We start from the raw sequence: 27,833 nt of genomic DNA, 5'->3' as shown, positions 1-27,833 counted from the left end.
GGGGTGGGCGCGCCGGGCGCGGGGAGCTGTCAGCGGCCGCTCTCACAGGGCCGCCTCGCTGGCTGCACCCTTCCTCCAGGCGAAGGCCTTCAGGGAACATGGGCGGCGGCGGAGGCGGTGGCGGCGCCGGCGGGGCTGGCGGCGCTTCACTGCTTCCTGGGGAGGGAGGAGCGTTCGTCTGAGCGAGGCCAGGCACAAGGCCTACACTCGAGTGCCTCCCGAGCCCGCGCCCACACCCGCACCCGCTGGTCCCCAGCCCGGAGGTTCCTCGAGTTCGCCTCGGAGGCGGGCGGCGGCGGCGGCGGCGGGCCGTGGCGGAAGCGGCTCAGCAGCCAAGCGGCCTCAGGTTGCCCGGGGCCCCTGGGGCCGCCGCGCAGGTGCCCTGGGAAAATGACCCCGTGGTCACCGCGGCGCGCTGCCTGATGGGGAAGGCCGGGGAACCCCTGCGGACCAACCGAGAGAGCTCAGCAGCTTGCAGGGACCTGCGGGATGCCCGCCGGGAGCCCAAGCGGCTGCAACCCACGCCTCCCTTTTTTTTTTTTCCAGGGTTTCACCATTATCTAGTAAGGAATACGCAGGGTTTTTTTCACTATCAATCATCAACAAGTGTAAGAGCAATATTATACTTAGTAGGCTCCCCAGATCATCAAGTTCCCTCCGTACCACATACCCTATTAGAGTCACTATCCATCAGCATAGTACGATTCTATAGATTCACTACCTAAATTCTCTGCACTACACTGACTTCCACGTGGAAACCCTCCCACACTATGGGAGCTAATCTTAATGCCCCTTTTCCACCTTGCGCCTTCCCTTCCCAACCAGCCTTCCTAGAAGCTAACCTTTGCAAAACTGGTGATGGGGGCAGTCTAGGAAACATAATGTTACTCATGTAATTGGAGATTAAGGACAAGTAAGTAAATAAATAAATGATAGAATGGTGTGTGTGCAGGCATCCTCCTAATGGAGGAGGCTAGTAAACATAATGGTACTCATATAATTCTATATTAATGCCAGAAAGATAGACAGAAAGACAGGCAGATAGATGGAGACACAGATAAATGAATGAATGCATGCATGAATAGATAAGTATATAAATACGTACATATAATGGAAGACAAAAAGGAAGTCACATAGAACGAAAGACAGATAGATAATGAATGAATGAATCAATAAGTAAATAAATACATGCATTCACACAGAAATATTAAATAAATAACTTAAAAACGATTAAAAATGATTAAATAAATAAATATATTGATAAATAAACAAACAAAAAACTAAAAAATGAAAGAAAGTAAGGAAGAAAGAAAGCACCAGCCCAGCTGTAAAAAGACACGTGCACCCATACATTTACCACAGCACTATTCATGATAAGCAATCTACAACTATGTGAGCTACATTAGAGTGACTACACGCCCCAGACCATGTCCACTCCACATACCCCGGTACAGTCACTGTCCATCAGCGTAGCAGGATGCTATAGAATCACTACTTGAACTCTCTGTACTATACTGTCTTCCGCGTGGGACCTCCCCATACATTATATCAGCTCATGGTAATGACCCCTGTACACCCTTCTCCGTCCCTTCCCAACCAGCCTTCCTAGTCCCTTACCTTTGGTAACTTGGTGATGGGGGGAGTGTAGTAAACATAATGTTACTCATGTGGTTGTAGAGTAAGGATAAATGAATAGATAACAATTAAGGAAGTATGTAAATGAATACATACATACATATGTACATACATACATACGTAAAATATGAATAATGAAATGCAGCAGCCCAGTTTAGAAAAGACATGTGCACCCATATGTTTGACACTATTTACAAGAGCCAAGCTAAGTGTCCATCAGAGGATGACCAGTGCAATATTATTCAGCCAAAACAAGAGAAAACATCCTACCATTTACAACAACAGGGATGGAGCTACAGGGTAATATGCGTAGTGAACTAACCAGGCGCAGAAAGACAAGTATCAAATGATTTCACTATCCTCTCAGAGGGAGAACCAAGAGAAAATGAGTGAGCAGAACAGCACCAGATATATCGAAGCCAAGAATGGACGAACAGTTACCAAATGGAAAGGGACTGGTGTGGATAGTTGGGACTGGGAGGGATAAGGGGAGAGGGAAAGAAAGCGTGCATTACGATTAGCATGTACAATGTGGGAGGGGGGTCACAGAGAGGGCTGTACATCACAGAGAAGACAAAGAGTGATTTTACAGCATCTTACTATGCTGATGGACAGTGGCTGTGAAGGGGAATGTGGGGAGATCTTGGTGAAAGGGCGAGCCTAGTAAACATAATATCCTTCATGTAACTGCAGATGAATGATACCATAATAGGAAAACATTGTAAATTGAATTAAGAAATGCAGAAAAGCGAAGAGATGTTTCATAAAAGAAGAGGTACAAATGGCCAATGAGTCCATGGAAAAACATTCAGCAACGTTAGTCATCAAATAGAAGCAAATTGAAATCACATTGTGACATCACAATTACGTTAGAATGATGAAAATAAAAAAAAAAACTGACACTGCCAGACCTCAACTTGGATCAAACTCGTGGGCATGTAAAATGGTATGCCATTTTGGGAAAACGATCTGCCAGTTTGGAGAACCTTAAAAACATACTGAGCTTATGGCCCAGCAATTCCACGTGTAGGCTTTTCCTCAAATGGAAATGGGTGCTTAGGCTTACAAAAAAAAAAGACCTATACACAAACATTCTCAGAGACTTTATTCATAGCAGGCAAAACTAAAAACAGACCTTTTAAAAAATCTGTGGTTTATTCATACAAAGAAATACTACTCATCAAAAGAAAGAGCTGAATCAGCATTACAAGATGATTGAATGTCACAGACATACTGACTCAAAAACCTTACGCAAACAAAAAAAACCTGACAATTGCAGGCGCGCCCTTCCGGCGTAGGCCAGGTGCGTGGGGCACGGGCGGGGCCGAGGGCGCCCAGGGGCGGAGCCATTTGGCGGCGAGGGGTGGGCGCGCCGGGCGCGGGGAGCTGTCAGCGGCCGCTGTCACAGGGCCGCCTCGCTGGCTGCACCCTTCCTCCAGGCGAAGGCCTTCAGGGTACATGGGCGGCGGCGGCGGAGGCGGCGGCGCTGGCCGCGGCGGCGGCGCTTCACTGCTTCCTGGGGAGGGAGGAGCGTTCGTCTGAGCGAGGCCAGGCACGAGGACTACACTCGAGTGCCTCCCGAGCCCGCGCCCACACCCGCACCCGCTGGTCCCCAGCCCGGAGGTTCCTCGAGTTCGCCTCGGAGGCGGGCGGCGGCGGCGGCGGCGGGCCCTGGCGGAAGCGGCTCAGCAGCCAAGCGGCCTCAGGTTGCCCGGGGCCCGCGGGGCCGCCGCGCAGGTGCCCTGGGAAAATGACCCCGGGGTCACCGCGGCGCGCTGCCTGATGGGGAAGGCCGGGGAACCCCTGCGGACCAACCGAGAGAGCTCAGCAGCTTGCAGGGACCTGCGGGATGCCCGCCGGGAGCCCAAGCGGCTGCAACCCACGCCTCCCTTTTTTTTTTTTTTCCTGGGTTTCATCATTATCTAGTCAGGAATACCCGGGTTTTTTTCACTATCAATTATCAACAAGTGTAAGAGCAATATTAAAGTTAGTAGGCTCCCCAGATCATCAAGTTCCCTCCGTACCACATACCCTATTAGAGTCACTATCCATCAGCATAGTACGATTCTATAGAATCACTACTTGACTTCTCTGCACTACACTGACTTCCACGTGGAAACCCTCCCACACTATGGGAGCTAATCTTAATGCCCTTTTTACACCCTGCCCCTTCCCTTCCTAACCAGCCTTCCTAGACGCTTACCTTTGCAAAACTGGTGATGGGGGGAGTCTAGTAAACATAATGTTACCCATGTAATTGGAGATTAAGGACAAGTAAGTAAATAAATAAATGATAGAATGGAGTGTGTGCACGCATCCTCCTAATGGTGGAGGCTAGTAAACATAATGTGACCCATATAATTCTCTATTAATGACAGAAAGATAGACAGAAAGACAGGCAGATAGATGGAAAGACAGATAAATGAATGAATGCATGCATGAATAAATAAGTATATAAATACGTACATATAATGGAAGACAAAAAGAAAGTTACATAGAACGAAAGACAGATAGATAGATAATGAATGAATGAATGAAAGAGTAAGTAAATAAATACATACATTCACACAGAAATATTAAATAGATAACTTAAAAACGATTAAAAATGATTTAAAAAAATATATATTCATAAATAAACAAAAAACTAAAAAATGAAAGAAAGTAAGGAAGAAAGAAAGCACCAGCCCAGCTGTAAAAAGACACGTGCACCCGTACGTTTACCACACACTATTCATGATAAGCAATCTACAACTATGTGAGCTACATTAGAGTGACAACACGCCCCAGACCATGTCCACTCCACATACCCCGGTACAGTCACTGTCCATCAGCGTAGCAGGATGCTATAGAATCACTACTTGAACTCTCTGTACTATACTGTCTTCCCCGTGGGACCTCCCCATACATTATATCAGCTAAAGGTAATGCCCCCTGTACACCCTTCTCCGTCCCTTCCCAACCAGCCTTCCTAGTCCCTTACCTTTGGTAACTTGCTGATGGGGGGAGTGTAGTAAACATAATGTTACTCATGTGGTTGTAGAGTAAGGATAAATGAATAGATAACAATTAAGGAAGTATGTAAATGAATACATACATACATACATACATACATACATACGTAAAATATGAATAATGAAATGCAGCAGCCCAGTTTAGAAAAGACATGTGCACCCATATGTTTGACACTATTTACAAGAGCCAAGCTAAGTGTCTATCAGAGGATGACCAGTGCAATATTATTCAGCCAAAACAAGAGAAAACATCCTACTATTTACAACAACAGGGATGGAGCTACAGGGTAATAAGCGCAGTGAACTAACCCAGGAGCAGAAAGACAAGTATCAAATGATTTCACTATCCTCTCAGAGGGAGAACCAAGAGAAAATGAGTGAGCAGAACAGCACCAGATTCATCGAAGCCAAGAATGGACCTACAGTTACCAAAGGGAAAGGGACTGGAGTGGATCGTTGGGACTGGAAGGGATAAGGGGAGAGGGAAAGAAAGCGTGCATTACGATTAGCATGTACAATGAGGGAGGGCGGTCACAGAGAGGGCTGTACATCAAAGAGAAGACAAAGAGTGATTTTACAGCATCTTACTATGCTGATGGACAGTGGCTGTGAAGGGGAATGTGGGGAGATCTTGGTGAACGGGCCAGCCTAGTAAACATAATATCCTTCATGTAACTGCAGATGAATGATACCAAAATAGGAAAACATTGTAAATTGAATTAAGAAATGCAGAAAAGCGAAGAGACGTTTCATAAAAGAAGAGGTACAACTGGCCAATGAGTCCATGGAAAAACATTCAGCAACATTAGTCATCAAGTAAAAGCAAATTGAAATCACATTGTGACATCACAATTACGTTAGAATGATGAAAATAAAAAAAAAAACTGACACTGCCAGACCTCAACTTGGATCAAACTCGTGGGCATGTAAAATGGTATGCCATTTTGGGAAAACGATCTGCCAGTTTGGAGAACCTTAAAAACATACTGAGCTTATGGCCCAGCAATTCCACGTGTAGGCTTTTCCTCAAATGGAAATGGGTGCTTAGGCTTACAAAAAAAAAAGACCTATACACAAACATTCTCAGAGACTTTATTCATAGCAGGCAAAACTAAAAACAGACCTTTTAAAAAATCTGTGGTTTATTCATACAAAGAAATACTACTCATCAAAAGAAAGAGCTGAATCAGCATTACAAGATGATTGAATGTCACAGACATACTGACTCAAAAACCTTACGCAAACAAAAAAAACCTGACAATTGCAGGCGCGCCCTTCCGGCGTAGGCCATGTGCGTGGGGCACGGGCGGGGCCGAGGGCGCCCAGGGGCGGAGCCATTTGGCGGCGAGGGGTGGGCGCGCCGGGCGCGGGGAGCTGTCAGCGGCCGCTGTCACAGGGCCGCCTCGCTGGCTGCACCCTTCCTCCAGGCGAAGGCCTTCAGGGTACATGGGCGGCGGCGGCGGCGGCGGCAGCGCTGGCCGCGGCGGCGGCGCTTCACTGCTTCCTGGGGAGGGAGGAGCGTTCGTCTGAGCGAGGCCAGGCACGAGGACTACACTCGAGTGCCTCCCGAGCCCGCGCCCACACCCGCACCCGCTGGTCCCCAGCCCGGAGGTTCCTCGAGTTCGCCTCGGAGGCGGGCGGCGGCGGCGGCGGCGGGCCCTGGCGGAAGCGGCTCAGCAGCCAAGCGGCCTCAGGTTGCCCGGGGCCCGCGGGGCCGCCGCGCAGGTGCCCTGGGAAAATGACCCCGGGGTCACCGCGGCGCGCTGCCTGATGGGGAAGGCCAGGGAACCCCTGCGGACCAACCGAGAGAGCTCAGCAGCTTGCAGGGACCTGCGGGATGCCCGCCGGGAGCCCAAGCGGCTGCAACCCACGCCTCCCTTTTTTTTTTTTCCTGGGTTTCATCATTATCTAGTCAGGAATACCCGGGTTTTTTTCACTATCAATTATCAACAAGTGTAAGAGCAATATTAAAGTTAGTAGGCTCCCCAGATCATCAAGTTCCCTCCGTACCACATACCCTATTAGAGTCACTATCCATCAGCATAGTACGATTCTATAGAATCACTACTTGACTTCTCTGCACTACACTGACTTCCACGTGGAAACCCTCCCACACTATGGGAGCTAATCTTAATGCCCTTTTTACACCCTGCCCCTTCCCTTCCTAACCAGCCTTCCTAGACGCTTACCTTTGCAAAACTGGTGATGGGGGGAGTCTAGTAAACATAATGTTACCCATGTAATTGGAGATTAAGGACAAGTAAGTAAATAAATAAATGATAGAATGGAGTGTGTGCACGCATCCTCCTAATGGTGGAGGCTAGTAAACATAATGTGACCCATATAATTCTCTATTAATGACAGAAAGATAGACAGAAAGACAGGCAGATAGATGGAAAGACAGATAAATGAATGAATGCATGCATGAATAAATAAGTATATAAATACGTACATATAATGGAAGACAAAAAGAAAGTTACATAGAACGAAAGACAGATAGATAGATAATGAATGAATGAATGAAAGAGTAAGTAAATAAATACATACATTCACACAGAAATATTAAATAGATAACTTAAAAACGATTAAAAATGTTTAAAAATATATATATATTCATAAATAAACAAAAAACTAAAAAATGAAAGAAAGTAAGGAAGAAAGAAAGCACCAGCCCAGCTGTAAAAAGACACGTGCACCCGTACGTTTACCACACACTATTCATGATAAGCAATCTACAACTATGTGAGCTACATTAGAGTGACAACACGCCCCAGACCATGTCCACTCCACATACCCCGGTACAGTCACTGTCCATCAGCGTAGCAGGATGCTATAGAATCACTACTTGAACTCTCTGTACTATACTGTCTTCCCCGTGGGACCTCCCCATACATTATATCAGCTAAAGGTAATGCCCCCTGTACACCCTTCTCCGTCCCTTCCCAACCAGCCTTCCTAGTCCCTTACCTTTGGTAACTTGCTGATGGGGGGAGTGTAGTAAACATAATGTTACTCATGTGGTTGTAGAGTAAGGATAAATGAATAGATAACAATTAAGGAAGTATGTAAATGAATACATACATACATACATACATACATACATACATACGTAAAATATGAATAATGAAATGCAGCAGCCCAGTTTAGAAAAGACATGTGCACCCATATGTTTGACACTATTTACAAGAGCCAAGCTAAGTGTCTATCAGAGGATGACCAGTGCAATATTATTCAGCCAAAACAAGAGAAAACATCCTACTATTTACAACAACAGGGATGGAGCTACAGGGTAATAAGCGCAGTGAACTAACCCAGGAGCAGAAAGACAAGTATCAAATGATTTCACTATCCTCTCAGAGGGAGAACCAAGAGAAAATGAGTGAGCAGAACAGCACCAGATTCATCGAAGCCAAGAATGGACCTACAGTTACCAAAGGGAAAGGGACTGGAGTGGATCGTTGGGACTGGAAGGGATAAGGGGAGAGGGAAAGAAAGCGTGCATTACGATTAGCATGTACAATGAGGGAGGGCGGTCACAGAGAGGGCTGTACATCAAAGAGAAGACAAAGAGTGATTTTACAGCATCTTACTATGCTGATGGACAGTGGCTGTGAAGGGGAATGTGGGGAGATCTTGGTGAACGGGCCAGCCTAGTAAACATAATATCCTTCATGTAACTGCAGATGAATGATACCAAAATAGGAAAACATTGTAAATTGAATTAAGAAATGCAGAAAAGCGAAGAGACGTTTCATAAAAGAAGAGGTACAACTGGCCAATGAGTCCATGGAAAAACATTCAGCAACATTAGTCATCAAGTAAAAGCAAATTGAAATCACATTGTGACATCACAATTACGTTAGAATGATGAAAATAAAAAAAAAAATGACACTGCCAGACCTCAACTTGGATCAAACTCGTGGGCATGTAAAATGGTATGCCATTTTGGGAAAACGATCTGCCAGTTTGGAGAACCTTAAAAACATACTGAGCTTCTGGCCCAGCAATTCCACTTGTAGGCTTTTCCTCAAATGGAAATGGGTGCTTATGCTTACAAAAAAAAAAGACCTATACACAAACATTCTCAGAGACTTTATTCATAGCAGGCAAAACTAAAAACAGACCTATTAAAAAATCTGTGGTTTATTCATACAAAGAAATACTACTCATCAAAAGAAAGGGCTGAATCAGCAATACAAGATGATTGAATGTCACAGACATACTGTCTCAAAAACCTTGCGCAAACAAAAAAACCTGACAATTGCAGGCGCGCCCGTCCGGCGTAGGCCATGTGCGTGGGGCACGGGCGGGGCCGAGGGCGCCCAGGGGCGGAGCCACTTGGCGGCGAGGGGTGGGCGCGCCGGGCGCGGGGAGCTGTCAGCGGCCGCTCTCACAGGGCCGCCTCGCTGGCTGCACCCTTCCTCCAGGCGAAGGCCTTCAGGGAACATGGGCGGCGGCGGAGGCGGTGGCGGCGCCGGCGGGGCTGGCGGCGCTTCACTGCTTCCTGGGGAGGGAGGAGCGTTCGTCTGAGCGAGGCCAGGCACAAGGCCTACACTCGAGTGCCTCCCGAGCCCGCGCCCACACCCGCACCCGCTGGTCCCCAGCCCGGAGGTTCCTCGAGTTCGCCTCGGAGGCGGGCGGCGGCGGCGGCGGCGGGCCGTGGCGGAAGCGGCTCAGCAGCCAAGCGGCCTCAGGTTGCCCGGGGCCCCTGGGGCCGCCGCGCAGGTGCCCTGGGAAAATGACCCCGTGGTCACCGCGGCGCGCTGCCTGATGGGGAAGGCCGGGGAACCCCTGCGGACCAACCGAGAGAGCTCAGCAGCTTGCAGGGACCTGCGGGATGCCCGCCGGGAGCCCAAGCGGCTGCAACCCACGCCTCCCTTTTTTTTTTTTCCAGGGTTTCACCATTATCTAGTAAGGAATACGCAGGGTTTTTTTCACTATCAATCATCAACAAGTGTAAGAGCAATATTATACTTAGTAGGCTCCCCAGATCATCAAGTTCCCTCCGTACCACATACCCTATTAGAGTCACTATCCATCAGCATAGTACGATTCTATAGATTCACTACCTAAATTCTCTGCACTACACTGACTTCCACGTGGAAACCCTCCCACACTATGGGAGCTAATCTTAATGCCCCTTTTCCACCTTGCGCCTTCCCTTCCCAACCAGCCTTCCTAGAAGCTAACCTTTGCAAAACTGGTGATGGGGGCAGTCTAGGAAACATAATGTTACTCATGTAATTGGAGATTAAGGACAAGTAAGTAAATAAATAAATGATAGAATGGTGTGTGTGCAGGCATCCTCCTAATGGAGGAGGCTAGTAAACATAATGGTACTCATATAATTCTATATTAATGCCAGAAAGATAGACAGAAAGACAGGCAGATAGATGGAGACACAGATAAATGAATGAATGCATGCATGAATAGATAAGTATATAAATACGTACATATAATGGAAGACAAAAAGGAAGTCACATAGAACGAAAGACAGATAGATAATGAATGAATGAATCAATAAGTAAATAAATACATGCATTCACACAGAAATATTAAATAAATAACTTAAAAACGATTAAAAATGATTAAATAAATAAATATATTGATAAATAAACAAACAAAAAACTAAAAAATGAAAGAAAGTAAGGAAGAAAGAAAGCACCAGCCCAGCTGTAAAAAGACACGTGCACCCATACATTTACCACAGCACTATTCATGATAAGCAATCTACAACTATGTGAGCTACATTAGAGTGACTACACGCCCCAGACCATGTCCACTCCACATACCCCGGTACAGTCACTGTCCATCAGCGTAGCAGGATGCTATAGAATCACTACTTGAACTCTCTGTACTATACTGTCTTCCGCGTGGGACCTCCCCATACATTATATCAGCTCATGGTAATGACCCCTGTACACCCTTCTCCGTCCCTTCCCAACCAGCCTTCCTAGTCCCTTACCTTTGGTAACTTGGTGATGGGGGGAGTGTAGTAAACATAATGTTACTCATGTGGTTGTAGAGTAAGGATAAATGAATAGATAACAATTAAGGAAGTATGTAAATGAATACATACATACATATGTACATACATACATACGTAAAATATGAATAATGAAATGCAGCAGCCCAGTTTAGAAAAGACATGTGCACCCATATGTTTGACACTATTTACAAGAGCCAAGCTAAGTGTCCATCAGAGGATGACCAGTGCAATATTATTCAGCCAAAACAAGAGAAAACATCCTACCATTTACAACAACAGGGATGGAGCTACAGGGTAATATGCGTAGTGAACTAACCAGGCGCAGAAAGACAAGTATCAAATGATTTCACTATCCTCTCAGAGGGAGAACCAAGAGAAAATGAGTGAGCAGAACAGCACCAGATATATCGAAGCCAAGAATGGACGAACAGTTACCAAATGGAAAGGGACTGGTGTGGATAGTTGGGACTGGGAGGGATAAGGGGAGAGGGAAAGAAAGCGTGCATTACGATTAGCATGTACAATGTGGGAGGGGGGTCACAGAGAGGGCTGTACATCACAGAGAAGACAAAGAGTGATTTTACAGCATCTTACTATGCTGATGGACAGTGGCTGTGAAGGGGAATGTGGGGAGATCTTGGTGAACGGGCCAGCCTAGTAAACATAATATCCTTCATGTAACTGCAGATGAATGATACCAAAATAGGAAAACATTGTAAATTGAATTAAGAAATGCAGAAAAGCGAAGAGACGTTTCATAAAAGAAGAGGTACAACTGGCCAATGAGTCCATGGAAAAACATTCAGCAACATTAGTCATCAAGTAAAAGCAAATTGAAATCACATTGTGACATCACAATTACGTTAGAATGATGAAAATAAAAAAAAAAACTGACACTGCCAGACCTCAACTTGGATCAAACTCGTGGGCATGTAAAATGGTATGCCATTTTGGGAAAACGATCTGCCAGTTTGGAGAACCTTAAAAACATACTGAGCTTCTGGCCCAGCAATTCCACTTGTAGGCTTTTCCTCAAATGGAAATGGGTGCTTATGCTTACAAAAAAAAAAGACCTATACACAAACATTCTCAGAGACTTTATTCATAGCAGGCAAAACTAAAAACAGACCTATTAAAAAATCTGTGGTTTATTCATACAAAGAAATACTACTCATCAAAAGAAAGGGCTGAATCAGCAATACAAGATGATTGAATGTCACAGACATACTGTCTCAAAAACCTTGCGCAAACAAAAAAACCTGACAATTGCAGGCGCGCCCGTCCGGCGTAGGCCATGTGCGTGGGGCACGGGCGGGGCCGAGGGCGCCCAGGGGCGGAGCCACTTGGCGGCGAGGGGTGGGCGCGCCGGGCGCGGGGAGCTGTCAGCGGCCGCTCTCACAGGGCCGCCTCGCTGGCTGCACCCTTCCTCCAGGCGAAGGCCTTCAGGGAACATGGGCGGCGGCGGAGGCGGTGGCGGCGCCGGCGGGGCTGGCGGCGCTTCACTGCTTCCTGGGGAGGGAGGAGCGTTCGTCTGAGCGAGGCCAGGCACGAGGCCTACACTCGAGTGCCTCCCGAGCCCGCGCCCACACCCGCACCCGCTGGTCCCCAGCCCGGAGGTTCCTCGAGTTCGCCTCGGAGGCGGGCGGCGGCGGCGGCGGCGGGCCGTGGCGGAAGCGGCTCAGCAGCCAAGCGGCCTCAGGTTGCCCGGGGCCCCTGGGGCCGCCGCGCAGGTGCCCTGGGAAAATGACCCCGTGGTCACCGCGGCGCGCTGCCTGATGGGGAAGGCCGGGGAACCCCTGCGGACCAACCGAGAGAGCTCAGCAGCTTGCAGGGACCTGCGGGATGCCCGCCGGGAGCCCAAGCGGCTGCAACCCACGCCTCCCTTTTTTTTTTTTCCAGGGTTTCACCATTATCTAGTAAGGAATACGCAGGGTTTTTTTCACTATCAATCATCAACAAGTGTAAGAGCAATATTATACTTAGTAGGCTCCCCAGATCATCAAGTTCCCTCCGTACCACATACCCTATTAGAGTCACTATCCATCAGCATAGTACGATTCTATAGATTCACTACCTAAATTCTCTGCACTACACTGACTTCCACGTGGAAACCCTCCCACACTATGGGAGCTAATCTTAATGCCCCTTTTCCACCTTGCGCCTTCCCTTCCCAACCAGCCTTCCTAGAAGCTAACCTTTGCAAAACTGGTGATGGGGGCAGTCTAGGAAACATAATGTTACTCATGTAATTGGAGATTAAGGACAAGTAAGTAAATAAATAAATGATAGAATGGTGTGTGTGCAGGCATCCTCCTAATGGAGGAGGCTAGTAAACATAATGGTACTCATATAATTCTATATTAATGCCAGAAAGATAGACAGAAAGACAGGCAGATAGATGGAGACACAGATAAATGAATGAATGCATGCATGAATAGATAAGTATATAAATACGTACATATAATGGAAGACAAAAAGGAAGTCACATAGAACGAAAGACAGATAGATAATGAATGAATGAATCAATAAGTAAATAAATACATGCATTCACACAGAAATATTAAATAAATAACTTAAAAACGATTAAAAATGATTAAATAAATAAATATATTGATAAATAAACAAACAAAAAACTAAAAAATGAAAGAAAGTAAGGAAGAAAGAAAGCACCAGCCCAGCTGTAAAAAGACACGTGCACCCATACATTTACCACAGCACTATTCATGATAAGCAATCTACAACTATGTGAGCTACATTAGAGTGACTACACGCCCCAGACCATGTCCACTCCACATACCCCGGTACAGTCACTGTCCATCAGCGTAGCAGGATGCTATAGAATCACTACTTGAACTCTCTGTACTATACTGTCTTCCGCGTGGGACCTCCCCATACATTATATCAGCTCATGGTAATGACCCCTGTACACCCTTCTCCGTCCCTTCCCAACCAGCCTTCCTAGTCCCTTACCTTTGGTAACTTGGTGATGGGGGGAGTGTAGTAAACATAATGTTACTCATGTGGTTGTAGAGTAAGGATAAATGAATGGATAACAATTAAGGAAGTATGTAAATGAATACATACATACATATGTACATACATACATACGTAAAATATGAATAATGAAATGCAGCAGCCCAGTTTAGAAAAGACATGTGCACCCATATGTTTGACACTATTTACAAGAGCCAAGCTAAGTGTCCATCAGAGGATGACCAGTGCAATATTATTCAGCCAAAACAAGAGAAAACATCCTACCATTTACAACAACAGGGATGGAGCTACAGGGTAATATGCGTAGTGAACTAACCAGGCGCAGAAAGACAAGTATCAAATGATTTCACTATCCTCTCAGAGGGAGAACCAAGAGAAAATGAGTGAGCAGAACAGCACCAGATATATCGAAGCCAAGAATGGACGAAGAGTTACCAAATGGAAAGGGACTGGTGTGGATAGTTGGGACTGGGAGGGATAAGGGGAGAGGGAAAGAAAGCGTGCATTACGATTAGCATGTACAATGTGGGAGGGGGGTCACAGAGAGGGCTGTACATCACAGAGAAGACAAAGAGTGATTTTACAGCATCTTACTATGCTGATGGACAGTGGCTGTGAAGGGGAATGTGGGGAGATCTTGGTGAAAGGGCGAGCCTAGTAAACATAATATCCTTCATGTAACTGCAGATGAATGATACCATAATAGGAAAACATTGTAAATTGAATTAAGAAATGCAGAAAAGCGAAGAGATGTTTCATAAAAGAAGAGGTACAAATGGCCAATGAGTCCATGGAAAAACATTCAGCAACGTTAGTCATCAAATAGAAGCAAATTGAAATCACATTGTGACATCACAATTACGTTAGAATGATGAAAATAAAAAAAAAAACTGACACTGCCAGACCTCAACTTGGATCAAACTCGTGGGCATGTAAAATGGTATGCCATTTTGGGAAAACGATCTGCCAGTTTGGAGAACCTTAAAAACATACTGAGCTTATGGCCCAGCAATTCCACGTGTAGGCTTTTCCTCAAATGGAAATGGGTGCTTAGGCTTACAAAAAAAAAAGACCTATACACAAACATTCTCAGAGACTTTATTCATAGCAGGCAAAACTAAAAACAGACCTTTTAAAAAATCTGTGGTTTATTCATACAAAGAAATACTACTCATCAAAAGAAAGAGCTGAATCAGCATTACAAGATGATTGAATGTCACAGACATACTGACTCAAAAACCTTACGCAAACAAAAAAAACCTGACAATTGCAGGCGCGCCCTTCCGGCGTAGGCCATGTGCGTGGGGCACGGGCGGGGCCGAGGGCGCCCAGGGGCGGAGCCATTTGGCGGCGAGGGGTGGGCGCGCCGGGCGCGGGGAGCTGTCAGCGGCCGCTGTCACAGGGCCGCCTCGCTGGCTGCACCCTTCCTCCAGGCGAAGGCCTTCAGGGTACATGGGCGGCGGCGGCGGCGGCGGCAGCGCTGGCCGCGGCGGCGGCGCTTCACTGCTTCCTGGGGAGGGAGGAGCGTTCGTCTGAGCGAGGCCAGGCACGAGGACTACACTCGAGTGCCTCCCGAGCCCGCGCCCACACCCGCACCCGCTGGTCCCCAGCCCGGAGGTTCCTCGAGTTCGCCTCGGAGGCGGGCGGCGGCGGCGGCGGCGGGCCCTGGCGGAAGCGGCTCAGCAGCCAAGCGGCCTCAGGTTGCCCGGGGCCCGCGGGGCCGCCGCGCAGGTGCCCTGGGAAAATGACCCCGGGGTCACCGCGGCGCGCTGCCTGATGGGGAAGGCCAGGGAACCCCTGCGGACCAACCGAGAGAGCTCAGCAGCTTGCAGGGACCTGCGGGATGCCCGCCGGGAGCCCAAGCGGCTGCAACCCACGCCTCCCTTTTTTTTTTTTCCTGGGTTTCATCATTATCTAGTCAGGAATACCCGGGTTTTTTTCACTATCAATTATCAACAAGTGTAAGAGCAATATTAAAGTTAGTAGGCTCCCCAGATCATCAAGTTCCCTCCGTACCACATACCCTATTAGAGTCACTATCCATCAGCATAGTACGATTCTATAGAATCACTACTTGACTTCTCTGCACTACACTGACTTCCACGTGGAAACCCTCCCACACTATGGGAGCTAATCTTAATGCCCTTTTTACACCCTGCCCCTTCCCTTCCTAACCAGCCTTCCTAGACGCTTACCTTTGCAAAACTGGTGATGGGGGGAGTCTAGTAAACATAATGTTACCCATGTAATTGGAGATTAAGGACAAGTAAGTAAATAAATAAATGATAGAATGGAGTGTGTGCACGCATCCTCCTAATGGTGGAGGCTAGTAAACATAATGTGACCCATATAATTCTCTATTAATGACAGAAAGATAGACAGAAAGACAGGCAGATAGATGGAAAGACAGATAAATGAATGAATGCATGCATGAATAAATAAGTATATAAATACGTACATATAATGGAAGACAAAAAGAAAGTTACATAGAACGAAAGACAGATAGATAGATAATGAATGAATGAATGAAAGAGTAAGTAAATAAATACATACATTCACACAGAAATATTAAATAGATAACTTAAAAACGATTAAAAATGATTAAAAAATATATATATTCATAAATAAACAAAAAACTAAAAAATGAAAGAAAGTAAGGAAGAAAGAAAGCACCAGCCCAGCTGTAAAAAGACACGTGCACCCGTACGTTTACCACACACTATTCATGATAAGCAATCTACAACTATGTGAGCTACATTAGAGTGACAACACGCCCCAGACCATGTCCACTCCACATACCCCGGTACAGTCACTGTCCATCAGCGTAGCAGGATGCTATAGAATCACTACTTGAACTCTCTGTACTATACTGTCTTCCCCGTGGGACCTCCCCATACATTATATCAGCTAAAGGTAATGCCCCCTGTACACCCTTCTCCGTCCCTTCCCAACCAGCCTTCCTAGTCCCTTACCTTTGGAAACTTGCTGATGGGGGGAGTGTAGTAAACATAATGTTACTCATGTGGTTGTAGAGTAAGGATAAATGAATAGATAACAATTAAGGAAGTATGTAAATGAATACATACATACATACATACATACATACATACGTAAAATATGAATAATGAAATGCAGCAGCCCAGTTTAGAAAAGACATGTGCACCCATATGTTTGACACTATTTACAAGAGCCAAGCTAAGTGTCTATCAGAGGATGACCAGTGCAATATTATTCAGCCAAAACAAGAGAAAACATCCTACTATTTACAACAACAGGGATGGAGCTACAGGGTAATAAGCGCAGTGAACTAACCCAGGAGCAGAAAGACAAGTATCAAATGATTTCACTATCCTCTCAGAGGGAGAACCAAGAGAAAATGAGTGAGCAGAACAGCACCAGATTCATCGAAGCCAAGAATGGACCTACAGTTACCAAAGGGAAAGGGACTGGAGTGGATCGTTGGGACTGGAAGGGATAAGGGGAGAGGGAAAGAAAGCGTGCATTACGATTAGCATGTACAATGAGGGAGGGCGGTCACAGAGAGGGCTGTACATCAAAGAGAAGACAAAGAGTGATTTTACAGCATCTTACTATGCTGATGGACAGTGGCTGTGAAGGGGAATGTGGGGAGATCTTGGTGAACGGGCCAGCCTAGTAAACATAATATCCTTCATGTAACTGCAGATGAATGATACCAAAATAGGAAAACATTGTAAATTGAATTAAGAAATGCAGAAAAGCGAAGAGACGTTTCATAAAAGAAGAGGTACAACTGGCCAATGAGTCCATGGAAAAACATTCAGCAACATTAGTCATCAAGTAAAAGCAAATTGAAATCACATTGTGACATCACAATTACGTTAGAATGATGAAAATAAAAAAAAAAACTGACACTGCCAGACCTCAACTTGGATCAAACTCGTGGGCATGTAAAATGGTATGCCATTTTGGGAAAACGATCTGCCAGTTTGGAGAACCTTAAAAACATACTGAGCTTCTGGCCCAGCAATTCCACTTGTAGGCTTTTCCTCAAATGGAAATGGGTGCTTATGCTTACAAAAAAAAAAGACCTATACACAAACATTCTCAGAGACTTTATTCATAGCAGGCAAAACTAAAAACAGACCTATTAAAAAATCTGTGGTTTATTCATACAAAGAAATACTACTCATCAAAAGAAAGGGCTGAATCAGCAATACAAGATGATTGAATGTCACAGACATACTGTCTCAAAAACCTTGCGCAAACAAAAAAACCTGACAATTGCAGGCGCGCCCGTCCGGCGTAGGCCATGTGCGTGGGGCACGGGCGGGGCCGAGGGCGCCCAGGGGCGGAGCCACTTGGCGGCGAGGGGTGGGCGCGCCGGGCGCGGGGAGCTGTCAGCGGCCGCTCTCACAGGGCCGCCTCGCTGGCTGCACCCTTCCTCCAGGCGAAGGCCTTCAGGGAACATGGGCGGCGGCGGAGGCGGTGGCGGCGCCGGCGGGGCTGGCGGCGCTTCACTGCTTCCTGGGGAGGGAGGAGCGTTCGTCTGAGCGAGGCCAGGCACAAGGCCTACACTCGAGTGCCTCCCGAGCCCGCGCCCACACCCGCACCCGCTGGTCCCCAGCCCGGAGGTTCCTCGAGTTCGCCTCGGAGGCGGGCGGCGGCGGCGGCGGCGGGCCGTGGCGGAAGCGGCTCAGCAGCCAAGCGGCCTCAGGTTGCCCGGGGCCCCTGGGGCCGCCGCGCAGGTGCCCTGGGAAAATGACCCCGTGGTCACCGCGGCGCGCTGCCTGATGGGGAAGGCCGGGGAACCCCTGCGGACCAACCGAGAGAGCTCAGCAGCTTGCAGGGACCTGCGGGATGCCCGCCGGGAGCCCAAGCGGCTGCAACCCACGCCTCCCTTTTTTTTTTTTCCAGGGTTTCACCATTATCTAGTAAGGAATACGCAGGGTTTTTTTCACTATCAATCATCAACAAGTGTAAGAGCAATATTATACTTAGTAGGCTCCCCAGATCATCAAGTTCCCTCCGTACCACATACCCTATTAGAGTCACTATCCATCAGCATAGTACGATTCTATAGATTCACTACCTAAATTCTCTGCACTACACTGACTTCCACGTGGAAACCCTCCCACACTATGGGAGCTAATCTTAATGCCCCTTTTCCACCTTGCGCCTTCCCTTCCCAACCAGCCTTCCTAGAAGCTAACCTTTGCAAAACTGGTGATGGGGGCAGTCTAGGAAACATAATGTTACTCATGTAATTGGAGATTAAGGACAAGTAAGTAAATAAATAAATGATAGAATGGTGTGTGTGCAGGCATCCTCCTAATGGAGGAGGCTAGTAAACATAATGGTACTCATATAATTCTATATTAATGCCAGAAAGATAGACAGAAAGACAGGCAGATAGATGGAGACACAGATAAATGAATGAATGCATGCATGAATAGATAAGTATATAAATACGTACATATAATGGAAGACAAAAAGGAAGTCACATAGAACGAAAGACAGATAGATAATGAATGAATGAATCAATAAGTAAATAAATACATGCATTCACACAGAAATATTAAATAAATAACTTAAAAACGATTAAAAATGATTAAATAAATAAATATATTGATAAATAAACAAACAAAAAACTAAAAAATGAAAGAAAGTAAGGAAGAAAGAAAGCACCAGCCCAGCTGTAAAAAGACACGTGCACCCATACATTTACCACAGCACTATTCATGATAAGCAATCTACAACTATGTGAGCTACATTAGAGTGACTACACGCCCCAGACCATGTCCACTCCACATACCCCGGTACAGTCACTGTCCATCAGCGTAGCAGGATGCTATAGAATCACTACTTGAACTCTCTGTACTATACTGTCTTCCGCGTGGGACCTCCCCATACATTATATCAGCTCATGGTAATGACCCCTGTACACCCTTCTCCGTCCCTTCCCAACCAGCCTTCCTAGTCCCTTACCTTTGGTAACTTGGTGATGGGGGGAGTGTAGTAAACATAATGTTACTCATGTGGTTGTAGAGTAAGGATAAATGAATAGATAACAATTAAGGAAGTATGTAAATGAATACATACATACATATGTACATACATACATACGTAAAATATGAATAATGAAATGCAGCAGCCCAGTTTAGAAAAGACATGTGCACCCATATGTTTGACACTATTTACAAGAGCCAAGCTAAGTGTCCATCAGAGGATGACCAGTGCAATATTATTCAGCCAAAACAAGAGAAAACATCCTACCATTTACAACAACAGGGATGGAGCTACAGGGTAATATGCGTAGTGAACTAACCAGGCGCAGAAAGACAAGTATCAAATGATTTCACTATCCTCTCAGAGGGAGAACCAAGAGAAAATGAGTGAGCAGAACAGCACCAGATATATCGAAGCCAAGAATGGACGAAGAGTTACCAAATGGAAAGGGACTGGTGTGGATAGTTGGGACTGGGAGGGATAAGGGGAGAGGGAAAGAAAGCGTGCATTACGATTAGCATGTACAATGTGGGAGGGGGGTCACAGAGAGGGCTGTACATCACAGAGAAGACAAAGAGTGATTTTACAGCATCTTACTATGCTGATGGACAGTGGCTGTGAAGGGGAATGTGGGGAGATCTTGGTGAAAGGGCGAGCCTAGTAAACATAATATCCTTCATGTAACTGCAGATGAATGATACCATAATAGGAAAACATTGTAAATTGAATTAAGAAATGCAGAAAAGCGAAGAGATGTTTCATAAAAGAAGAGGTACAAATGGCCAATGAGTCCATGGAAAAACATTCAGCAACGTTAGTCATCAAATAGAAGCAAATTGAAATCACATTGTGACATCACAATTACGTTAGAATGATGAAAATAAAAAAAAAAACTGACACTGCCAGACCTCAACTTGGATCAAACTCGTGGGCATGTAAAATGGTATGCCATTTTGGGAAAACGATCTGCCAGTTTGGAGAACCTTAAAAACATACTGAGCTTATGGCCCAGCAATTCCACGTGTAGGCTTTTCCTCAAATGGAAATGGGTGCTTAGGCTTACAAAAAAAAAAGACCTATACACAAACATTCTCAGAGACTTTATTCATAGCAGGCAAAACTAAAAACAGACCTTTTAAAAAATCTGTGGTTTATTCATACAAAGAAATACTACTCATCAAAAGAAAGAGCTGAATCAGCATTACAAGATGATTGAATGTCACAGACATACTGACTCAAAAACCTTACGCAAACAAAAAAAACCTGACAATTGCAGGCGCGCCCTTCCGGCGTAGGCCATGTGCGTGGGGCACGGGCGGGGCCGAGGGCGCCCAGGGGCGGAGCCATTTGGCGGCGAGGGGTGGGCGCGCCGGGCGCGGGGAGCTGTCAGCGGCCGCTGTCACAGGGCCGCCTCGCTGGCTGCACCCTTCCTCCAGGCGAAGGCCTTCAGGGTACATGGGCGGCGGCGGCGGCGGCGGCAGCGCTGGCCGCGGCGGCGGCGCTTCACTGCTTCCTGGGGAGGGAGGAGCGTTCGTCTGAGCGAGGCCAGGCACGAGGACTACACTCGAGTGCCTCCCGAGCCCGCGCCCACACCCGCACCCGCTGGTCCCCAGCCCGGAGGTTCCTCGAGTTCGCCTCGGAGGCGGGCGGCGGCGGCGGCGGCGGGCCCTGGCGGAAGCGGCTCAGCAGCCAAGCGGCCTCAGGTTGCCCGGGGCCCGCGGGGCCGCCGCGCAGGTGCCCTGGGAAAATGACCCCGGGGTCACCGCGGCGCGCTGCCTGATGGGGAAGGCCAGGGAACCCCTGCGGACCAACCGAGAGAGCTCAGCAGCTTGCAGGGACCTGCGGGATGCCCGCCGGGAGCCCAAGCGGCTGCAACCCACGCCTCCCTTTTTTTTTTTTCCTGGGTTTCATCATTATCTAGTCAGGAATACCCGGGTTTTTTTCACTATCAATTATCAACAAGTGTAAGAGCAATATTAAAGTTAGTAGGCTCCCCAGATCATCAAGTTCCCTCCGTACCACATACCCTATTAGAGTCACTATCCATCAGCATAGTACGATTCTATAGAATCACTACTTGACTTCTCTGCACTACACTGACTTCCACGTGGAAACCCTCCCACACTATGGGAGCTAATCTTAATGCCCTTTTTACACCCTGCCCCTTCCCTTCCTAACCAGCCTTCCTAGACGCTTACCTTTGCAAAACTGGTGATGGGGGGAGTCTAGTAAACATAATGTTACCCATGTAATTGGAGATTAAGGACAAGTAAGTAAATAAATAAATGATAGAATGGAGTGTGTGCACGCATCCTCCTAATGGTGGAGGCTAGTAAACATAATGTGACCCATATAATTCTCTATTAATGACAGAAAGATAGACAGAAAGACAGGCAGATAGATGGAAAGACAGATAAATGAATGAATGCATGCATGAATAAATAAGTATATAAATACGTACATATAATGGAAGACAAAAAGAAAGTTACATAGAACGAAAGACAGATAGATAGATAATGAATGAATGAATGAAAGAGTAAGTAAATAAATACATACATTCACACAGAAATATTAAATAGATAACTTAAAAACGATTAAAAATGATTAAAAAAATATATATTCATAAATAAACAAAAAACTAAAAAATGAAAGAAAGTAAGGAAGAAAGAAAGCACCAGCCCAGCTGTAAAAAGACACGTGCACCCGTACGTTTACCACACACTATTCATGATAAGCAATCTACAACTATGTGAGCTACATTAGAGTGACAACACGCCCCAGACCATGTCCACTCCACATACCCCGGTACAGTCACTGTCCATCAGCGTAGCAGGATGCTATAGAATCACTACTTGAACTCTCTGTACTATACTGTCTTCCCCGTGGGACCTCCCCATACATTATATCAGCTAAAGGTAATGCCCCCTGTACACCCTTCTCCGTCCCTTCCCAACCAGCCTTCCTAGTCCCTTACCTTTGGTAACTTGCTGATGGGGGGAGTGTAGTAAACATAATGTTACTCATGTGGTTGTAGAGTAAGGATAAATGAATAGATAACAATTAAGGAAGTATGTAAATGAATACATACATACATACATACATACATACATACGTAAAATATGAATAATGAAATGCAGCAGCCCAGTTTAGAAAAGACATGTGCACCCATATGTTTGACACTATTTACAAGAGCCAAGCTAAGTGTCTATCAGAGGATGACCAGTGCAATATTATTCAGCCAAAACAAGAGAAAACATCCTACTATTTACAACAACAGGGATGGAGCTACAGGGTAATAAGCGCAGTGAACTAACCCAGGAGCAGAAAGACAAGTATCAAATGATTTCACTATCCTCTCAGAGGGAGAACCAAGAGAAAATGAGTGAGCAGAACAGCACCAGATTCATCGAAGCCAAGAATGGACCTACAGTTACCAAAGGGAAAGGGACTGGAGTGGATCGTTGGGACTGGAAGGGATAAGGGGAGAGGGAAAGAAAGCGTGCATTACGATTAGCATGTACAATGAGGGAGGGCGGTCACAGAGAGGGCTGTACATCAAAGAGAAGACAAAGAGTGATTTTACAGCATCTTACTATGCTGATGGACAGTGGCTGTGAAGGGGAATGTGGGGAGATCTTGGTGAACGGGCCAGCCTAGTAAACATAATATCCTTCATGTAACTGCAGATGAATGATACCAAAATAGGAAAACATTGTAAATTGAATTAAGAAATGCAGAAAAGCGAAGAGACGTTTCATAAAAGAAGAGGTACAACTGGCCAATGAGTCCATGGAAAAACATTCAGCAACATTAGTCATCAAGTAAAAGCAAATTGAAATCACATTGTGACATCACAATTACGTTAGAATGATGAAAATAAAAAAAAAAACTGACACTGCCAGACCTCAACTTGGATCAAACTCGTGGGCATGTAAAATGGTATGCCATTTTGGGAAAACGATCTGCCAGTTTGGAGAACCTTAAAAACATACTGAGCTTCTGGCCCAGCAATTCCACGTGTAGGCTTTTCCTCAAATGGAAATGGGTGCTTAGGCTTACAAAAAAAAAAGACCTATACACAAACATTCTCAGAGACTTTATTCATAGCAGGCAAAACTAAAAACAGACCTTTTAAAAAATCTGTGGTTTATTCATACAAAGAAATACTACTCATCAAAAGAAAGAGCTGAATCAGCATTACAAGATGATTGAATGTCACAGACATACTGACTCAAAAACCTTACGCAAACAAAAAAAACCTGACAATTGCAGGCGCGCCCTTCCGGCGTAGGCCATGTGCGTGGGGCACGGGCGGGGCCGAGGGCGCCCAGGGGCGGAGCCATTTGGCGGCGAGGGGTGGGCGCGCCGGGCGCGGGGAGCTGTCAGCGGCCGCTGTCACAGGGCCGCCTCGCTGGCTGCACCCTTCCTCCAGGCGAAGGCCTTCAGGGTACATGGGCGGCGGCGGCGGCGGCGGCAGCGCTGGCCGCGGCGGCGGCGCTTCACTGCTTCCTGGGGAGGGAGGAGCGTTCGTCTGAGCGAGGCCAGGCACGAGGACTACACTCGAGTGCCTCCCGAGCCCGCGCCCACACCCGCACCCGCTGGTCCCCAGCCCGGAGGTTCCTCGAGTTCGCCTCGGAGGCGGGCGGCGGCGGCGGCGGCGGGCCCTGGCGGAAGCGGCTCAGCAGCCAAGCGGCCTCAGGTTGCCCGGGGCCCGCGGGGCCGCCGCGCAGGTGCCCTGGGAAAATGACCCCGGGGTCACCGCGGCGCGCTGCCTGATGGGGAAGGCCAGGGAACCCCTGCGGACCAACCGAGAGAGCTCAGCAGCTTGCAGGGACCTGCGGGATGCCCGCCGGGAGCCCAAGCGGCTGCAACCCACGCCTCCCTTTTTTTTTTTTCCTGGGTTTCATCATTATCTAGTCAGGAATACCCGGGTTTTTTTCACTATCAATTATCAACAAGTGTAAGAGCAATATTAAAGTTAGTAGGCTCCCCAGATCATCAAGTTCCCTCCGTACCACATACCCTATTAGAGTCACTATCCATCAGCATAGTACGATTCTATAGAATCACTACTTGACTTCTCTGCACTACACTGACTTCCACGTGGAAACCCTCCCACACTATGGGAGCTAATCTTAATGCCCTTTTTACACCCTGCCCCTTCCCTTCCTAACCAGCCTTCCTAGACGCTTACCTTTGCAAAACTGGTGATGGGGGGAGTCTAGTAAACATAATGTTACCCATGTAATTGGAGATTAAGGACAAGTAAGTAAATAAATAAATGATAGAATGGAGTGTGTGCACGCATCCTCCTAATGGTGGAGGCTAGTAAACATAATGTGACCCATATAATTCTCTATTAATGACAGAAAGATAGACAGAAAGACAGGCAGATAGATGGAAAGACAGATAAATGAATGAATGCATGCATGAATAAATAAGTATATAAATACGTACATATAATGGAAGACAAAAAGAAAGTTACATAGAACGAAAGACAGATAGATAGATAATGAATGAATGAATGAAAGAGTAAGTAAATAAATACATACATTCACACAGAAATATTAAATAGATAACTTAAAAACGATTAAAAATGATTAAAAAAATATATATATTCATAAATAAACAAAAAACTAAAAAATGAAAGAAAGTAAGGAAGAAAGAAAGCACCAGCCCAGCTGTAAAAAGACACGTGCACCCGTACGTTTACCACACACTATTCATGATAAGCAATCTACAACTATGTGAGCTACATTAGAGTGACAACACGCCCCAGACCATGTCCACTCCACATACCCCGGTACAGTCACTGTCCATCAGCGTAGCAGGATGCTATAGAATCACTACTTGAACTCTCTGTACTATACTGTCTTCCCCGTGGGACCTCCCCATACATTATATCAGCTAAAGGTAATGCCCCCTGTACACCCTTCTCCGTCCCTTCCCAACCAGCCTTCCTAGTCCCTTACCTTTGGTAACTTGCTGATGGGGGGAGTGTAGTAAACATAATGTTACTCATGTGGTTGTAGAGTAAGGATAAATGAATAGATAACAATTAAGGAAGTATGTAAATGAATACATACATACATACATACATACATACATACGTAAAATATGAATAATGAAATGCAGCAGCCCAGTTTAGAAAAGACATGTGCACCCATATGTTTGACACTATTTACAAGAGCCAAGCTAAGTGTCTATCAGAGGATGACCAGTGCAATATTATTCAGCCAAAACAAGAGAAAACATCCTACTATTTACAACAACAGGGATGGAGCTACAGGGTAATAAGCGCAGTGAACTAACCCAGGAGCAGAAAGACAAGTATCAAATGATTTCACTATCCTCTCAGAGGGAGAACCAAGAGAAAATGAGTGAGCAGAACAGCACCAGATTCATCGAAGCCAAGAATGGACCTACAGTTACCAAAGGGAAAGGGACTGGAGTGGATCGTTGGGACTGGAAGGGATAAGGGGAGAGGGAAAGAAAGCGTGCATTACGATTAGCATGTACAATGAGGGAGGGCGGTCACAGAGAGGGCTGTACATCAAAGAGAAGACAAAGAGTGATTTTACAGCATCTTACTATGCTGATGGACAGTGGCTGTGAAGGGGAATGTGGGGAGATCTTGGTGAACGGGCCAGCCTAGTAAACATAATATCCTTCATGTAACTGCAGATGAATGATACCAAAATAGGAAAACATTGTAAATTGAATTAAGAAATGCAGAAAAGCGAAGAGACGTTTCATAAAAGAAGAGGTACAACTGGCCAATGAGTCCATGGAAAAACATTCAGCAACATTAGTCATCAAGTAAAAGCAAATTGAAATCACATTGTGACATCACAATTACGTTAGAATGATGAAAATAAAAGAAAAAATGACACTGCCAGACCTCAACTTGGATCAAACTCGTGGGCATGTAAAATGGTATGCCATTTTGGGAAAACGATCTGCCAGTTTGGAGAACCTTAAAAACATACTGAGCTTCTGGCCCAGCAATTCCACTTGTAGGCTTTTCCTCAAATGGAAATGGGTGCTTATGCTTACAAAAAAAAAAGACCTATACACAAACATTCTCAGAGACTTTATTCATAGCAGGCAAAACTAAAAACAGACCTATTAAAAAATCTGTGGTTTATTCATACAAAGAAATACTACTCATCAAAAGAAAGGGCTGAATCAGCAATACAAGATGATTGAATGTCACAGACATACTGTCTCAAAAACCTTGCGCAAACAAAAAAACCTGACAATTGCAGGCGCGCCCGTCCGGCGTAGGCCATGTGCGTGGGGCACGGGCGGGGCCGAGGGCGCCCAGGGGCGGAGCCACTTGGCGGCGAGGGGTGGGCGCGCCGGGCGCGGGGAGCTGTCAGCGGCCGCTCTCACAGGGCCGCCTCGCTGGCTGCACCCTTCCTCCAGGCGAAGGCCTTCAGGGAACATGGGCGGCGGCGGAGGCGGTGGCGGCGCCGGCGGGGCTGGCGGCGCTTCACTGCTTCCTGGGGAGGGAGGAGCGTTCGTCTGAGCGAGGCCAGGCACAAGGCCTACACTCGAGTGCCTCCCGAGCCCGCGCCCACACCCGCACCCGCTGGTCCCCAGCCCGGAGGTTCCTCGAGTTCGCCTCGGAGGCGGGCGGCGGCGGCGGCGGCGGGCCGTGGCGGAAGCGGCTCAGCAGCCAAGCGGCCTCAGGTTGCCCGGGGCCCCTGGGGCCGCCGCGCAGGTGCCCTGGGAAAATGACCCCGTGGTCACCGCGGCGCGCTGCCTGATGGGGAAGGCCGGGGAACCCCTGCGGACCAACCGAGAGAGCTCAGCAGCTTGCAGGGACCTGCGGGATGCCCGCCGGGAGCCCAAGCGGCTGCAACCCACGCCTCCCTTTTTTTTTTTTCCAGGGTTTCACCATTATCTAGTAAGGAATACGCAGGGTTTTTTTCACTATCAATCATCAACAAGTGTAAGAGCAATATTATACTTAGTAGGCTCCCCAGATCATCAAGTTCCCTCCGTACCACATACCCTATTAGAGTCACTATCCATCAGCATAGTACGATTCTATAGATTCACTACCTAAATTCTCTGCACTACACTGACTTCCACGTGGAAACCCTCCCACACTATGGGAGCTAATCTTAATGCCCCTTTTCCACCTTGCGCCTTCCCTTCCCAACCAGCCTTCCTAGAAGCTAACCTTTGCAAAACTGGTGATGGGGGCA

This window comes from Manis javanica, chromosome 1, assembly GCF_040802235.1.
Source record: "Manis javanica isolate MJ-LG chromosome 1, MJ_LKY, whole genome shotgun sequence".
NCBI lineage: Eukaryota > Metazoa > Chordata > Mammalia > Pholidota > Manidae > Manis > Manis javanica.
This window is presented reverse-complemented; position numbering follows the sequence as displayed.